The sequence below is a fragment of the Macrobrachium nipponense genome, chromosome 1 (genome assembly GCF_015104395.2).
Source record: "Macrobrachium nipponense isolate FS-2020 chromosome 1, ASM1510439v2, whole genome shotgun sequence".
Taxonomy (NCBI): domain Eukaryota; kingdom Metazoa; phylum Arthropoda; class Malacostraca; order Decapoda; family Palaemonidae; genus Macrobrachium; species Macrobrachium nipponense.
This window is the reverse complement of record NC_087200.1, coordinates 33,509,564-33,528,169: the sequence shown is the minus strand read 5'-3', so window position 1 is coordinate 33,528,169 and position 18,606 is coordinate 33,509,564. Positions and strand designations below refer to the sequence as shown.

General features: G+C 47.7%; 1 protein-coding gene across 1 annotated transcript in view; it reads left to right on the top strand.

Moving 5' to 3' along the window:
• Positions 1 to 18,606, top strand: part of LOC135219223 (fanconi-associated nuclease 1-like) — a 93,143-nt gene that overhangs the window by 15,343 nt on the left and 59,194 nt on the right. The gene's annotated exons all lie outside the window — the stretch shown is intronic.

Genomic DNA, 18,606 nt, shown 5'->3' with positions numbered 1-18,606 from the left:
GGGAGACTCGGCTATTTGCTCGTTTAAGACCCTGTTTTTAGCGAAAACGAGAATCCACGAATCCCTGGCCTAGGTCATTCGAAGTCAAAGGAATGTCGAGTCTCGTAGGCAGAGAAGCAGAGAGGTCTCTATGCCCTGTTAGAGCTCTGAAGTTCTATCTTCAGAGGAAGCGTCAGTTGGGAGGCTCTAGACAAGGTCTTTGGTGCGCGGTAAAAGACCCCACAAGACTGATGTCCAAGAATGCTCTAGCGTTCTTTGTAAGAAACGTCATTACGGACGCTCATAAGGTCTGTCCTGACGAACAATTACAACTACTGAGAGTAAAAGCTCATGAAGTAGAGCGGTTGCGACGTCTCTCTCGTTTATAAGAATATGTCGCTTAAAAAACATTATAGATACGACATATTGGAGATGCAACTCAGTATTTGCATCTCATTACTTGAAAGAAGTGCGTGTGACGTATGAGAAGTGCTTTTCTCTAGGTCCTATCGTATCGGCAGATACGATTCTGGGTACGGGAGCCGACACCAATCCTTAAATGTATATACTGTTCTTCTGTTTGGATATGGTCGAGAATCTCTCGAACAATGGAGGATTCAGGGCTCGCGGGCGGGCGGCCGTCTATGGTGTTTCATAAGAGAATTCTCGTAATATCCAATTAGTTGAGTAAAAATTTTTTTTGAAAAAATTATGTATGTGTGCGTAGTGGTTTTTTTGAGTTACGGTTGTTGTGACGAGTTCGGGGATAACTCGTAACAATCCTTAGTTCTAACATATGGTTAGGATCAGGTGGTCGGGATGGTTGTGTGCTCCTTCATAAGGTGTATTGTCATATGAAGTGGATCAGCACCCATTGACAAAGTCCTTTTAGGCTCTGCTGAGTAAGTGGGTAAGACCCCATCGGCAGACCCACAAGAACTCTTGGCCATAGATCACATATCTCGCTAAAGTTTCTTGAGGTGATGCAGACTACTGGGCAAACACCCACGAAGTCTACCACCTATCAGGTAGGAACCAAGGTTTTATTTATACCTACAACATATGTTGTTTACCTGTCTATTCCATATAGTAGCTGTCTCTTACCCTCCACCGAAGGGTGCCAATCAGCTATGTATATCTGACAGTAAGTTGATTGTATGAAAATGATATTGTTATGTTACAATAAAGTTTCATACATACTTACCTGGCAGATATATACAATTAAAGGCCCACCCAGCCTCCCCGCAGGAGACAGGTGGAAGAGAGAAAATATGATAGAAAACGGGGATGGTTCCTAGTCCTGCCGCCCAGGGCAGGCCGGTAGATCACCTGACCTACCTGTAGCGAGTGGCGCGAAATTTGAATTTCTGTCGGGGACGACGGAGTCTTAGCTATGTATATATCTGCCAGGTAAGTATGTATGAAACTTTATTGTAACATAACAATATCATTTTTCCTAACTATACAAACCTGAGGTCCTTTACACATAGTCCCACCTCATGCCACCCCTCACTCTGTGTTTTTAATGGGCCTAAAGCAAAGTGAATCTTCACCTCCCAGTCTCGCTGTGCGCTGACTGTCGGACAAGCAGTTAACTACCGAACTCCCTTGTTCGAAGCTTACGACCGGTTCCAGCTGCCGCAAGTTACATTCCTATTGTTAAAGGACCTCAGGTTTGTATAGTTAAGAAAAATACTATTTTCGACAAATTGTTATTTTTCCTAACTATACAAATCTGAGGTCCTTTACAGTAATTGCCCACCTTGTGCTACCCTTCAATCTGAAACATGGGCCGAAAGGCAAATTGGGAATGTTTACATCTGGGCATGCAGGTCTCCCCGCCTACCAGATGGTTGTTACTGCTTAACCACATTGTTCAAGAGTTTGAACAGCCGTGTTCCAGCTTCGCCCTAAATAATTCCTATTGCAAAGGAACTCGGGTGTGTATTGTTAGGAAAAATACAGCGTACTTTCAAAAATTGTGATTTTAGGCACAATGAAGAAAACACAGTTTTATTGTAGTGTCTTACCGAACAATTATAGAGCCGTGATTTCCACGAGCGGCAGGATACTAAATTCAAATTTAGCGCGTCGGCGTCGCCAACACTGGTGGTGATGACGTCATCTCCCTCCACTCGCGGGAGAACCAGGTACAACTGCCCAGGTGAATTCAATTCTTTTCCTGCCGGCATCCGGTGAACATCGGTGGTCGGTGCGGTTGGATGACTTTGCTTCGCTTTTTTCTTGTGGATTTGATCTTCGGAATTGGTGAAGTACTCTTTTTTTGGCGTTGTTGTTATTTTGCTTTTTATTTAGGCGTTGCCATGTCGGATTCTAGTCCGTCGGGAGTTAGGTTTTGCATCTCAGGATGTAAAACTAGATTATCCAAGCTAGAGTATGATTCTCACACTAAATGTGTTAAGTGTAGGGGACAGGTTTGTTCAGCAGATCGAACATGTAACGAGTGTAGTGATTGGACTGATTCTCAATGGAAGTTTTTTAGTTCATACTCGGAGAAATTAGCTAAAGACAGAATTAGAAAAGCAGCGCTTAGGGAAAGTAGACTTAGCTCTGCTTCGTCTTGCGATGCATCTGTTCTTCTGTTTCTCCTCAAATTGTTATGTCTCCTTTAACTACACCTCCTATTCCTCCTACTAATCCCACTTCTCCGGCTTCCCGTGTAGTTTCTTCCGACACCATTGCCAGTCTGGAATCGAGGTTAGATCAGAAATTTTCGGTACTAGCGAATACGGTTTTGCAACTTGGTAATTCAGTTAAAGACGTTTTTGGAGAAAGCGGCTTCAGGTAAGAGTGTAGTTGAGGGTGCGTCTGTCTGTCCTGACACGTCTCCTAGACAAAGGTCACTGTCCAGCTCCCCGCACCGGGGAGAAGACATACCGGAAGTCCAAGGGAGTCGATCGGGATTTGCCCACAGACAGGCGGCCTCTCTTGTTGAGCCTGTTGCGCCTCAACAGGGCTTGGTTAAGCGTTGGAAAGGTGTTGCGGTCAGACGCCTTTCAAATGATTCAAGCGATTCGTCTCCGGTCGCACGGCGCTCTTGGCGAGATTCGCCCGTTTCGCGTCCCTTAAAGAGGCGTTCAGGCGCCGATTCTTCGCCTCCTCCAGTTCAAGCGGTATAAGGAGCCTGAGAGTAGGGTTGCGCCTCGGCCGTTAGCGGCTCGTTCGTCGCCTCAATCTGTGCCTTTTTCGGCTCCATCTACTAGTAGAGATTGTGGTTTTAGCGCTGTAGCTAGCAGTTCTAAGGGTGTTTCTTTAGGCGCTTTTTCGTCTGTTACGCCTGATGCGCCTGTTTCGCCTCGAATTTCGGCGGCTCCGAGCGAGGCGCAAGTAGTTTTTCCGCCTCCTGCTGAACATTTAGGCTCTTCCAAGCCTACGTTAACTGTTTTTGATTCGTCTCTGGCGCCTTTGCGCAAGCAGTTAGAGATGTTAACCATTGGATGAATGAGTCCAAGGGTGGTTCGAAACCTTCAGATCCGGTTGTAGTTCCGTCTACTTCTTCGGCGGTATCGGAGAATGAAGAAGAAGTAGAGGAGGAGGATTCACATCACCTCTCGTGTTATTTCACGTCTCTTAGATTTCTTCTGGTATCTTATCCAGATTATTTGAGAAAGCGGCTCCGCGCTCCCCAACTTCGACTTTTTGATGAGGAGGAAAACTTCAGACCCTCTCCTCCCAAAACTTCTATCTATAAAGCGGTTTAGACATTCGTTGAAAGAGACGGAGAAATGGATGTCTATGAAAACGAGACTTAGGGAAGGCTCTTTTTGCTACCCTCCCTCTAAGTTGCTTCGTAAGAGGTATAGGTTTTATGTAACTGGGGAAGCTCCTTCTCTGGGAGTTTCTGCCTCCTCCCAGGGAGACTTCTCCAGTTTAATCGACTCCTCTAGAAGATCTGCTTTCGCCGCAGCGAAAGTTTTCTTTACAGCGCCTGAGTTGGACCACGTTGTAAAGAATCAATTTAAACTTTTGGAAGTCTTAGCTTCCTTGATTGGACTATTGGCGCTTTAGCGGCCAAGATCGAAGACTGTCCTTCTCTTTCTCAGGAGTTAGCGGAGGATTGGATTGGTGTTCTGTCCTGGGCGGACAAATCCATTAGGGATGGATGTGATGAGTTAGCTTCGCTCATCGCCTTTGGTACCCTTAAGAAAAGGCAACTTTGGTGCTCCTTTGCTTCTAAAAGGGTTACGTCCCAACAGAAGTCTGCTCTCTTGTTTGCTCCTTTTGTGAAAGATAACCTCTTTCCAGACGATGTAGTGTTGTCAATTTCGTCTGCGCTAGATAAGAAATCTACTTCGGATTTACTGGCACAGTCTACTAAGAGACCTAAAGCTCCTGTGGAGACTGTTCCTTCGGTTTCTCCTCTGGCCCAAGCGCCTTTTCGAGGGAGAAAACCCAAGCGCTTCTTTCGGCCGAAATCGAATTTGCGACCTCAGTCTAAGGCCTCGGCCAAGGTTAACAAACCTTCCAAATGAAAGCTCGGTGTTCTTCATGCACCAGTGGGAGCCAGGCTGGCTCTGTTTTGGGAGGAATGGGAAAACAGAGGAGCAGAAGCCTGGGTAGTGCAAGTACTCAAGTTCGGCTATCGTATTCCTCTCGTTTCACCTCCCTCGCTCTCACCTGTGCCAATTCCATTCCAGGCATACTCTCCGGGCTCAGACAAATTCTGGCGCTAGCCGCAGAAGTGGAAGCGCTTGTTCTCAAAGAAGCGATAGTAACAGATTAGAAGGGGATTTTCCTCCAGGCTTTTACAATCGCCTTTTTGTAGTTCCCAAGTCATCAGGGGGCTGGAGGCCGGTTTTGGATGTGAGCGCCCTGAACTTGCATGTCCAGAAAACAAAATTTCATATGGAGACCACTCGGCTCGGTTCTGGAGTCCATCAGAAACAGGGGGATTGGATGGTCTCTCTGGGACATGCAAGACGCTTATTTCACATTCCGATACATCGCGAATCTCGGAAGTACCTGAGGTTCATGTTCGAAGGCAAGGTGTTTCAGTTTCGGGCGCTTTGCTTCGGACTAGCGACCGCTCCTCAAGTTTTCACCAGGGTTCTATCCCCGATAGGAAGCTGGCTTACACATATTAGGAGTTAAGAATCTCCCTCTATCTGGACGATTGGCTTCTCCGGTCGGAATCAGAGAGTCGGTGCATGAAGGACCTTGGAACAACTCTGGATCTTGCCAGAAAGTTAGGAATTCTGGTCAACAAACAGAAGTTCCCAGTTGGTTCCATCTCAGAGCATCCTTTATTTGGGGATGATTCTGAATGCTCAAGTTTTCGGGCTTTTGTCCCCGAAGAGGGTCAAGGCTGTCTGGAGACAGTTCAGGAGTTCTTGGACAAAAAGGTAAGTTCTGCCAATCAGTGGATGAGGCTCCTGGGCAAATTGACGTCAAGTGGAGAAATTTGTGACGTGGGAAGACTGCACATGAGACCTCTGCAGTTTTTCCTGAGAGCCTCTTGGTGCAGGAAGACACAACCAGACTCGATTACCTTTCCTGTCACAGATCAAATAAAAGAGGACCTAAGGTGGTGGCTCTCTCGAGCAAGGTTGGAAGAAGGGTTAGATTTACGACCCATCCTCCCGAACCTACAGTTCTTTTCCGACGCATCGGACACAGGTTGGGAGCCCTACTGGGAAATCAACGGACTTCAGGAGCTTGGTCGGAGAAGGAGAAGAAGTTCCACATAAATGTAAAGGAACTGTTAGCAATTTTCTTAGGGCTCAGACAGTTTCGGAGCTTAGTAGAAGGTCGAGTAGTGGCAGTGCATTCCGACAACTCCCACGGCTCTCTCGTACGTGCGGAGACAGGGGGGGACTCAGTCTTTCTCTCTGTACGAAGTAGCCAAGGATCTCCTCCTGTGGTCAAACGAAGCGAAGGTTCAGCTAGTCCCGAGATTTGTTCCAGGAAAGATGAACGTCCTGGCGGACGAGTTAAGTCGTCAACAGCAAGTGTTACCTCTGGAGTGGAATTTGGACAACAAGATTTGTCAGAAACTTTGGCGCCTTTGGGGACGACCGTCAATAGACCTGTTCGCGACATCAAGGAACAACCGTCTTCCTCTCTTTTGTTCTCCAGTCCAGATCCTCTAGCTTGGTCGTGGACGCAATGCTGTTGGATTGGTCGGGTCTGGAAGCTTATGCATTCCCTCCGTTCGGTCTAATAAGAGAGGTGCTGAACAAGTTCATGTCGCACAGCAATGTAACGCTAACGTTAATCGCTCCCTTTTGGCCCAGGAAAAAAAAGAAGTGGTTCCCGGACCTTCTCCAGTTGTTAGTAGACTTCCAGACTTCTTCCTCCAGAGAAGTGGCTTCTCAAACAACCTCACTTCAAGAGGTTCCACCAAAACTTGTCCGCTCTAGCTCTGACAGGGTCAGACTGTCCGGAATCTTGTCAGAGCGAAAGGATTTTCAAGAAGAGCTGCAGAAGCTATCGCTCGTTGTAGGAGAGAGTCTTCTAACAAACTCTATCAAGGAAGTGGAGAATCTTCAGAGAGTGGTGTAGAAGTGCTAAAGTCTCTACTTCTGCGACCTCTTTAACAGAAATAGCAGATTTTCTTCTATTTCTTAGGAAATCTAAGAAACTGGCTCCTTCGACGATCAGAGGATATAGAGCCATGCTCTCTTCGGTTTTTCGACATCGAGGTTTGGATATTTCCTCCAATTCAGATCTGTCGGACCTCATTAGGTCTTTCGAAACCACTAAGCTCCCGCAAGATACAGTGGCTTGGAACTTAGATGTGGTGCTTAAGTTCCTCATGGGGCCACCGTTTGAGCCTTTGAAGTCGGCTTTCACTCAGGAACTTGACTAAGAAGGCACTCTTTCTTATGCACTAGCTTCTGCTAAGCGTGTCAGCGAATTGCACGCTATAGACAAAAGAGTCGGTTTCTCTCAAGGCAATGCTGTATTTTTCGGTATCTTTGACCTTTCTAGCCAAAAATGAGAATCCTTCTAATCTTGGGGCCGAGGAGTTTTGTGGTAAGGAACTTATCTTGATTTGGGTTGGACATGAGGAGGAAGAAAGGCTCTTATGTCCAGTCAGGGCTATTAAGCAGTATCTGTTTGCCACTAAGGGTATTAGAGGACAATCTTCTAAGCTCTGGACCTCGGTTCAAAATCCCTCTCGTCCTCTTTCTAAGAATGCTATATCGTTCTTTATTAGAGAGCTTATCAGGGAAGCTCACTCGCAGTCCGAGAACGACAATCTTTCCGTTCTGAGAGTTTAAAGCTCACGAGGTTAGAGCAGTGGCAACTTCTTTAGCATTCAGAAAGAATTTAGTCTTTAGCTTCGATTCTTCAGAGCACGTTCTGGAGATCGAATTCGGTTTTTGCGAGTCATTATCTCAAAGAGATAGAAACGGTTTTCGAGAAGGGGGAATTGTAAAACGTTAGGTCCGGTGGCGGTTTCTGGCATGGTGTTGGGAGAAACGGCACAGGGGTCGTCACTCTATGCTAACTTTCACCTTGAATAGGTTGTCGAGTCAAGGGAAGCTGGGGGTACTGAGTACCTGGGATACTCACCAGTCTGTTAGGTCAGATTTTACAATGGTTGGGTATATATGTTTTTTAAATCTGGTGTGGTCAAATGTTTTGTATGATTGAATTTCTAGTCTTAGCCCAGGGCAAGGGCAATCTGTGTTGTTACTATCCTCCGTCAGTCAGCCTTGACTCGCTTGAACTACGGAAGGATTCCACTCCTGTAGAGGCTAACTTTGGTCAAATTCCAATTCCTCTACAATAGTAAGAAGAGCACCGACCAGAGGCAGTAACAGTCTGCTGTAGCTCTCTTACAAGGTAAGGTACAACAGACACCTTGAGTGTTTACTGGTATTGCAATAAATGTAACCATTTAAAAATACTAGTGGTCCACTGAATCCCACCTTCCCATAAATGTGTAATCAGCTCTATAATTGTTCGGTAAGACACTACAATAAAAATGAAATTTTCATTATTAAAATGAAGTTTTATTGTATACTTACCGAACAATTATGATTATACCCACCCTCCTCCCCTTAGGTGGACGGACGGGCAGAAAGAATTGGATTCACCTGGGCAGTTGTACCTGGTTCTCCCGCGAGTGGAGGGAGATGACGTCATCACCACCAGTGTTGGCGACGCCGACGCGCTAAATTTGAATTTAGTATCCTGCCGCTCGTGGAAATCACGGCTCTATAATTGTTCGGTAAGTATACAATAAAACTTCATTTTAATAATGAAAATTTCATATTGTTATATTAGCCTGATGTTTTAAAAAAATGTAGCCCTACATTTATTGCTTTTTTCATATAAGTATACTAAAATGACAAATTTTCTAAGACAACTTGTATTTTTCATAGCCACAAACTTGAGGTCTTAACAATAGGATAATTTCTAGCACCTATCTGGATCCATTTAAAAAACAGATGAAAGCAAGGAATCTTGTGATATCTGGCAACGCATGTGTAGATCGGGTGAAGTGTGGTCAAAGACCACTCACCTACGCCACCACGTCAGTCTTTTCTTTAACCGCCTGGGTGAGAGTCGTGGTTAACCTCTCTTGCCTTTACCCGGTTCATTGCCCGTTTCGCTTGTGTTTAGTGTGTGTGCGTATTTAGCTTATATTATGGCTTCTTCTGCTCCTTCTCAGGGTCGTCCCCATCATTTGTTTGTTTCACCCTGAAATGTCAAAAGACCTATGTCAAAGCAAAGAATGGTGTATCCTTTTTCCTCAGAGATCTTATTGTTAAAACTGGTGGTTCGGTTGCCCATGAAGGCCAGATGCTGAGAGCACACAGTATTAGAGCAGTTGCTACATCAGTAGCTTTTATGAAGAATGTCTCTGTCGCCAAGGAGCTTGAGGCGGCGACTTGGCGTTCTAATTCTGTTTTTGCTTCTTTTTACTTGAGGGATATATCTCTAATTGTAAGTGACGTTCGTTCTTTGGGCCCGTTGGTGATGACAGGACGGGTCGTCAGACAGGAGAATTAGGTAGTCTTCCTGTTTGTTCCGATACGTAATACAAACCCTCGGTCCTTTAACAATAGGAAGGTAACTAGCGGCAGCTGGGACGGTCGTAAGCTTCGAACAAGGGGAGAACGGTAGTTAACTGCTTGTCCGATCGTGCGTGCGCCCGAGAGGTGAAGAATCACTTTTGCTTTCGGCCGCGGGTGTGAAGGACGTGTTCGTCATCACTCTCTGCCCGCTTCATCGTCGTATGCTTTGTTTATATTGTGTTTTCTACTAATGGTTTGGTTTGACTTGAAAATGAAACTGTAAGTACACTGTTTTCATTTTCATTACTTAATTATGAATCAACATGGAGCAATCGCCGTAGAGACGGCGATTTCGCTCTTTTCATGAATTGAACCCTTGAATTATGTCCGGTGCCGAGGGCGGGCGCTCGACTCGCGAGTCATGTATTTTGGGCGAAAGTGTGTAATTGAAAGATGTAAGTACTCTTTTTCATTATATTTTTGCCCTGTGCGTTCGTTGCCGAGAGCTTGATTGCGCTCGGCAAGAGCCTCTTATTTTGTATGAATAGAATGCAATGAAAGTGGATTCGCAATGCAGTTTTCTTTCATTTTCATTTATTAATTGCATCAAATTAATTTTTTTGGATCAATTTCCGCTCTTACCCGGGAATTAATCCTTACGATTTATTGCTGTGAAAGTGAAAATAGCAAGTGCAGTATTGTTCATTTTCATATATATTTATGATAGCATCATATTATTATGGATCAAGTTTCCGCTCTTACCGGGAATTGATTTTTCCCTCTTTTAAGTTCTATGAAGTGAATCGCAAGTGCAGTATTCTGTTTCATTTTCATATTACTTTTCACTGCTGTGCGGGGGTAGGGGAAGCGAAGGTCTGCCAGGAAGTCGTCGGAAAGCTCTCCGCGACTCCCTTGGTATCCGATTCTTCGTCTTCTTTCCTGCCCCCCCGCTCAGCTTCCTCGTATTTTGTTTTTGGGGTCTTCCTTCCGTTCGGGGTGGGGCATGTGTCACTCCCCCCCCGTGCGTGAGGGAACCCCTCTTACTAATCTGTCTGTGCTACCGCAGGTGCTACAGCCGTGGGAGACGACCTTGGACAGGTATGGACCACTGCGGTGCAGGGCGTGCCTAGCATCCACGATCTGCTGCAGAGTCTAGCGAGGTCTGGGGCGGTGACCTTGGAGTGGTCTCCACTACAACCTTCACGGCGCTTATGCTGCTTCCCCCCGCTGGTCTACACTCCCCATGCTGTGTCGGTGACGCCGTCTGCCGCTTCTAGGGCCGGTCGCCGCCGTACCGAGGAGGGGTATGCCGCCGCCGCCTGTGTTTTCTTCGTGTTGCCTGCCCCAGACTTCCGCTGTTCCAGCAGCTCGCCCCGGGGACCGGCGGCCGCCAGTACCACGCTGGCTGCCGATGATTCTACGAGGCGATGGCTGGGCCTGCCGTACCTGTCGCTGATGTGGTTCCCGCTACTGGCTTGGCTGTCCCTTCTGTGTTTACCGCTGCGCTGTTCCTGCCGCTCCTGAGCTGGTTGCTGTTCCTGTCGCTCCTGGTTCCTGCGCCTGTCCATGCTGGTCCTGCCCATGGTGTGTCTTCCCCAGTCCCACCCGGTCCTTCCGGACAGGTGCAGTCGGGCCGTGTTGCTTCGGCAATAGGCCCGACTCCGGCCTGGATGGAGGACCTGACGACTGTCCTGCGTGAGCTGACGAAGAAGAGGAAGGTGTCATCTTCGTCTGTTGCTGCCATCTTCCCTTCGACTTCTAAGGCCCATAAGCCGAAGAAGAAGAAGGCTGCCTCCCCCCCTAAGAAGTCTCCTTCGGGAACTTCTAAGGGCCCGTCCCACCTCGGTGGGACGGGGGGTGGGGGTTCTGCTGGTCCTCCTGCTCCTTCGGGAGCGGGGCCCGTCTCCCCTTCCGTAAGGAAGAGATAGGCGGGGACCAGAGGAGTATCGGTTAGCTCTGGTACTTCCTCGCCTGGTGCTAGCGGCGATGCCGCTACGCCAGGTTCCGGCTCGGTCTCTCGTTCGCGGGAGATCCCGAGTGTACGCTCTCCCCTCGGGAAGACCGTGCAGCCAAAGTTTCGGCGCCAGAGTTCGCTCGGCGCCAAGACCACGGCACGGAGCAGAAGGCTGGCGAGAACCGCTCAGGTGACTCTTCGCCAGGCCAGCGGCCGCTCTCGCAGCGACCAGCTGGTAACCGGGTTTTGTTATTCCCCCTAAGAAGACTCCTTCGGGAACTTCGAAGGGCTCGTCACATTCCGGTGTGACGGGGGGGTTTCTTCGCTGGTCCTCCTGTTCCTTCGGGAACGGGGCCCGTCTCCCCTTCTGAGAAGAAGAAGAAGACGGGGACCAAGGGTGTGCTGGCTACCGCTGGTACACCCTCGCCTGGTCTTGGCAGCTCTGCTGCTAAGCCAGGTACCGGCTCGGTTTCTCGTCCGCGAGAAGTTCCGAGTGTACGATCTCCTTCGGGTGACCGTGCAAGCCAAAGTTAAGACGTCTGAGTTTCGCTCAGCGTCATGACCGAGGCACGGAGCAGAAGACTGTCGAGAGCCGCTCAGGTGACTCTCGCCAGGCCAGCGGCCGCTCTCGCAGCGACCAGCCGGTACCTCGGGTGGACGTGACGGTCTCTGACCGGCCACGGGTTGAGGCTGGGAAGAGGTCCCCCAGGTCCCCTCGACCGACGGTACCAGCCTCGGCTGGTAGCCAAGGGTTTTGTGAACGTGCCGCGAGGAGACGCTCACCCGGTCTCACGGCGAAAGCGAGCTCTGCAGGTCACCTGACCGCCGCTCTCACAGGGACCGGGCGGATACGGTGACCAGCAGCAGCTCGTCTGACGCACGGGACCGGGGTGGTCGACGTGCTCAGTCGAGCCGCTCGCCACAGGTGAGCGGCACGGCCAGGCCTGCAGATCGATCCCACCGCGGGTTGGTGATCGGCTGCAGCCCCCCACGTACGCTGGTCCTGCCAGCGAGCGGGGGGGAGCGTCAGGTCTGTCTCTCCACTACCTTCAACTTCCTCGGGCTACACCGGGAAGAGCGAGGTAGCTAGGAGTGATTCGGTGAAGGGTGCGCCGCTCACGATCCCACGTCACGACGCCGCACGTGCCACGTATGGTCTTAGGACCAACCAGGGACGTACGCGCAAGTGATTGGAGGCGACCGTCAGGGGGAGACCGGGGGTGGGGTAGTCAGTCTGTCTCTCCGATACTTCAACTTCCTCGGCATACGCCAGGAAGAGCGAGGTATATAGGAGTGATCGTGAGAGATGCGCCGCTCACGATCCCGTCACGACGCCGCACGTGCCAGGTTGGTCTTAGGACCAACCAGGACGTACGCGCAAGTGATTGGAGGCAACCGTCAGGGATCTGTTGCTGGTCCTTCTTCTGAAGGAGGAGGGTCCTGGGAGCTGCTCTTGTTGGAGGGACTGTGACGGTCCTACTCCTCAAGACGCTGTAACTTCCGAGATTCAGAGTAACTTTACCCAGGTTATTGCACTGATTCGTCAGCACAACGACCGGGGGGAAGGATCGCCGCTCCCACCAGCAGAGCCCATGTCTCTGCTCGAGTCGTTTTGGGGCCCGCCGAGAGGGAACCCAAGCCGACGGTGGGTATGCCGCGATCAGAGCTTGCCGATTCTGTCTTGAACCAGAGTCTCTCGTCTCCGGACAAGAAGGCTCTCTCAGTTTCTGGTCCGGTCGATCAAGCTACTTCCACCTCCTCTACTGCGACAGCGGCGTTTCTACGTGTCTTCGGACACCGTATTTAAATACTCCTTCGGTCCTCCTGAGAGGTTTCGACCTCGACGAGGACTGGAATGAGTCGAGGACGGTATCGGCTCTCTCCTGTCAGGTGTCGATCAGCCCCACCCAGACGACGTTCACAGTGGCGGCAGACCCTTACCTACAGTGAGAGTTCGTAACCCTCCTCGGGAAAACGTTTTCTCCTGACGATACGTTTTCCCAGACTCTGAGAGGCCATCGCCACAAGGCGATGGCTGCTCCTACTCTTCTCCAACTGCTAGTTCCACTGGGAAGGCGAGCGAGTATCCAATTCCTCCCCCATTCCCTCTCTCCTTACGGCTACGAGGGAAAGGGGAGGGATCCTACAGAGATTTCTCTGTAGGATCCCACGTTGGGGACTGCGCTACCAGGGGGGACCTTCGGGTCCCCTACTGACGTAAGCCCCGGTCGTTGAGGAGGGATCCTGCCCCATTCTCGATTTCTACGGGAATCGAGAGGACCACCAGCCGATATCGTTTGACGAATTCGGTGGGTGTTTCGCAGACTGCTTAGAATTCTACGGAATTTCTAGCGCATTCAGAGTGTTAGAGTTTCTTACGATCTCCAAACACTTAGGCGAGACCACGGTCCAAAGTGAGCGAGACGAGAATCCCCGATATGTTACACGATAATCGGGAAACCTGCCTTATGCTCGAATTCTGTAATTTCTAGCATTAGGAAGAAGACTCTGCTGCGAAAGAAGACTATCTCACAGTAGGCGACCAACCTGGAATAGAGAAGAACGGACGGGAATATCCAGTTTGGCTGGAACTATCGTCTTAGTATTCTGTTCACCATTGAAGCTTTCCTTCGAGGAAGACTTCTCCTTCACTCTCTTTAATAGAGAACGAAGGTGGTCGATCTCCAATCCTTATTTTGTTTTCTTGAAGGAAAGAATTTAGGATGGAGATCGTTGTTCAGAATCCTACAAATATACTACGTATATTAACCTCGCAACATGGATTCTGCTAAGCAGTTGAATGGTCCGAGGGGTAGGCGCATATCCTGGTTATTCTACGGATTGCGACTTAGACGAAAAGTATTCTAATTGAACTGCAACCCGGGTTGCCTGCAACCTCCCAGGAGTTTCCAGTTTCAATTTTATATACTTATGGTGTTGTCACAACAACACCATTTAAGCTTTTATATTTACCGAAATTCGTTTCGCTTAAATATAATTGCTCGAGCATATCTTTTTATGCTCGGTGGTTCTAGCCGAACGCATTCCTTCGTGGAAAGGATTACTTGGCAACTCAGGATGACGAGTCAGCGACAGCTACTGCGTATTGAATTGCCAGAGGCATTTCAGTATCAGCTGCCGCTTTGAGATAGACGGTTGTTTATGTCTTTCTCACCTGCTTTGATTGAATAACAACCGTATCTCTGCCCAACAATCACGGACTTAAGTCTCTGATTAACGGGGATTCTCGCATACATGAATGACCATCTACTGCTGTGAAACGCTAGTATTCATCGTCTTCGGTATTGCGAGAATTTTAAACAGAGATATCTATTCGACTCTCATCTTTCTGTTTACCGCACGGTAACAGAATTCTGTAATAGTCTCTTGCGCATCGTATCCCGATAATGCGAATGATTTTTGCGGAATCTGAGTTTGTCCTCAAAATATCTTTTATTCGGAGGTGTACAATTGTTCATTGTTCACCCCGGATTAGCAGATGTATTGAAAGACATCGCCTACTCCCACACCTGCCAGCTACTTCCAAACGTTCAGCCCATGAGAAGCAGTTCTTCAAGCGGCTCTCCCCTGTGTTTCATTACTGAAGAACGCCCCGCTTTCATTGCACAACGGACAGCAATGAAATGGCGGTTAGCGTTTTCAGTCATTTGTAAGCACAGGTTTAGAATCTTGAGATTCCTTCTCTCGATTCAGCTGGAAGACGTAGGTTGCATTCATTGCCTACCTTCGTCTTCAACGTCACATAGTGTTGTTTCTCCTTAAGCTGAGATTCAACGTCTATGAGATTTTCTTGCCATCAGGGACCTCGGTCTTTTGAAGGCAATTGACTTTCGCCTTTTGAGCTTATGCATTAAGAGAATCATCGCCGCGCCGTCCGGCATCGGTGACTAACAAATATTTTATTTGTTTGGTCTCTCAGCATAACTCTTTAAGGGCGAAGGTCACGTGACTTACCCGGATGCTTGGACAACTTGCCTCTACTGATTCCGAACCAGTCAGTCGGCAGCTGTCAGAGCGCCCGAGTCAGTTACGAACTATGCTGTGGACTTAGTTCGGTTGTTCCAGAGCAATCATTACTTCGTCTTAATAGCTTGTCAGTATGAGTACTGTACTAACCAAAGTCGAGAAGAGGGATAGGTCATACGACTATTCCCTTCTTTTCGTCTTAGGTAACTGCATGACTTCTCTTGAGAAGTCAAGCACAAAGGGATGGGGATTTGTGACGCTCGATTTCGTACCGATCTTCGTAGCGAAGACTCAGAACCCTTCGGTAACTGACGATTGGTTCGAGTCCTTCACAATACCCTCCCTAATGGACTTCACCGCCTCCGATACGAAGGCTATGCTGCTTTGTCCTGTGAAGGTGTGACGGAGCTGTCTGAAGAAACTCGACACCCAGGATGAGTGTGGACGCCTCTTCATCATTCTCTCGCGTTCCGCAAGAACTTCTCCGTGGCGCAGGTTATGAAGGCAGGCGCCTGGTCCAACCGGACCGCATGCACCTCCTTCTACCTTCAGGATATTGCCCACAGTTCCTTGGATCTTTTTCCTTGGGAAACCGTGGTGGTTGCTCAACACGTTGTGTAGTTAACCCAGACCCTCGCAGGCTGAACAGCATCGAGTCCTGGTGTGACCGTAAGAATGGATGAGGAATGAGAGTGTGACTGGCTCCTCTTCCATCTTTTTCTTCCCTCTACCTTTGGGTAGAGGGACACGGTCGTCACCCTGCTGGGTAAGGACGAGATGCAGGTGAGCTACTCAATAGAGCACCATCCTATCCCTTTCAGTAGGGATAGGAGTAAATATCCACCACTTCCTCCAACAAGGGGGAGGAAGTGGATGCCAAATTGAGACAAACCCATCAGTTTATGATTGTCTCTTGCAAACAGGAACAAGTTCTTGCTTGCTGGTACGAAGAGATACGCTTGCCTCTCTCTTAGTACTTGGCCCAGAGGTCTGACCATTGATCCTGCGGTGCACACCCCGATCAATCGGACAGAGGTTTGGATCCCTCCCTTGCTCTTACGACCAGGGAGGCACTCCAGGGTTGGACGAACACCAGTCTGTTCACCAAAAAGACTCAGATTCCTCCCACCAAGAAGTGAGTCTTCCTATTGTTAAAGGACCGAGGGTTTGTATTACGTATCGGAACAAATGACAATTTGTCGAAAATTGCATTTTTCCTAACTATACAAACCTGAGGTCCTTTACATATAGTCCCACCTCATGCCACCCCTCACTCTGCAACTTTTTGCATGGGCCTAAAGCAAAAGTGATTCTTCACCTCTCGGGCGCGCGGGCGCGCGCACGATCGGACAAGCAGTTAACTACCGTTCTCCCCTTGTTCGAAGCTTACGACCGTCCCAGCTGCCGCTAGTTACCTTCCTATTGTTAAAGGACCTCAGGTTTGTATAGTTAGGAAAAATGCAATTTTCGACAAATTGTCATTTTACGTTGGTTGATACCCATATTTTATTTTTGTTGTATATGTATTTTTTTATTTTTGCATTACAATGTTTAGGGCAGTTTTTGGTTTAGTTATAATGGGAATTAGGCAGTTTGGTATTTATAGGTGTTGTTGATGACATAAGGACTGGCCGCTTTGACAACTCACACTGCTTCCATTGTCCGTCCTGACCACTTTGACAACTCACACTGCTTCCATTGTCTGTCTGACATTGGACCAGCCACTGGGTTGTTGGCACTGGCAACTATGCTTCTCCCAAAGTCGATGCTGACTTAGTACTAACCTCTGGTTCATATGTCCTGATGACTCGTGCTTCTTCCATTGTCTTTCTGGACAAGAAATTAGTCGATGGATTGTCTGCTGTCATTGTTCACCATCTACATACTATTTGTCTCACCTGTTTTCTTGGAGTCATACACTCATACGAGATCAGGAGACATTTAGTAGCTCTGAGTTTCTTGTTGATGAAATCGGTTGCGTTGATACACCCTCTGATGAGACCAGTTTAGACTGTCAGGCACTCATCTTCTGGGACTGAGTCACCTTTTGCTCTGCACTCCTTTCTCTTGGCACCAGAAAGCTCGAGTATGGAGTTGCTAATGAGCCGATATCGCTGCTGGTGACATTGGGTTGTGTTGATACACCCCTAATGTTCGCTTAGCTTTGAATCGCCCAGACAATCCAGGCACTCATCCTTCAGGAAAGAGTTGCCAGTACCCGCTCCACTCTCTTAACGCCAGACATTCGTGAAAGAGCAGGTGTTGCTGGTGGTTGTAGTGCTTGATGAAGTCATCAGGGTGCAGCCTTGCTGTCCTCGATGTCGTCTGACTTGTCACCTGGTTGGTCATCTGACTTTTGTACATATGGACTGACTATGCACTTACTCTTTGTCCTTTACTACCACAGTTCGGCAGCATCATGGTAGAAGACTTTGAGTTTTTAGTATCTTAGACTTTGGGTTGAGTTTTTAACTTAGCATATATATATTTCTTTGTTGTTTTATGTCCTCTTATTAATTTTTCTTTTTTTTTCCTTTTCCATTAATTGGATTAGGTTGCTTCCTCCTATTCTGCCTGAAAGGGAAATTTTATTCAGATTCCCATATTACCCCACGATCTGCCTTTCACAACTGATTTTCAAGGGAAGGTTTAGTAACTCTCAACGGCAGTGTTGCCAGCTGGCGGACAGAATAGGAGGTAACAGGGTTGCCAATGTGGTAAATTTTGGTGCAGTTTTTTGGGATTTAGGGCTAGATAAATTATACAGGTAAGTATTATTAATATTAATTTTATTATAAAAATTCCATGTTCATAGAGTTCTGAGTGCTGGTACTTGGTTACGTCAGTCCATGTTCACCTCTCTATCTTAAGGATGTTGCACACAGATCTATGGACACTTTTTCCTTGGGTCCTATGGTGGCTGCCCAACAGATCGTGTAACTCACTGTTGCACGTTATCGGGCACATTTGTATTCTGATAGTACATTGGTTTGTTATTGAACAGTCAGAATTTCTCTTTAGTTTCCTACTGCAATGAATCTTTTCATATATCATTGTATGTAACCCAGTTGGCTGAGTTGTTGGATATCAGTTTATCTAGCTTCTCATGGGCATTAGTCCCTCTCCTGTAGATATTGCTTTTGGAGTTGGGCTAGTGGGTTGGTCCCCAGCCGGTTTAGGATGTCTACCTCTCACCAAATATAAATCTATTCTATTGTTAAGACTGAAATTTGTTTGCTTATGAACAAATGACAAATTTTCTAAGACAATTTGTATTTTTCATAGCTACAAACCTGAGGTCTTAACGTTTTACTGCCCACCTCTAGCCGCCACCCCGTCATCTTATGACATCCTGGGTTGGGAAAGACTAAATGTTGCCAGATCTCACAGATTCCTTGCTTTTCAATCTCCGATTGTGTAACTGGATCCAGCTAGGTGCTAGAAAATTATCCTATTGTAAGACCTCAGGTTTGTAGCTATGTAAAATACAAATTGTCTTAGAAAATTTGTCATTTTTCACATGGGCTATGTACATTGTCTGCGAAACTTAACCATAACCGTAAGTGAGGGGTATACATAGTGATTAACTCACATCTTGGTGATAATCAGCCTTGTTATTTATTTACTTTTAAGTTGAATCCTGAAATAATGACACTGAAAGGTCTACTCTAATATGCATTTCTTTTGCAAATGATT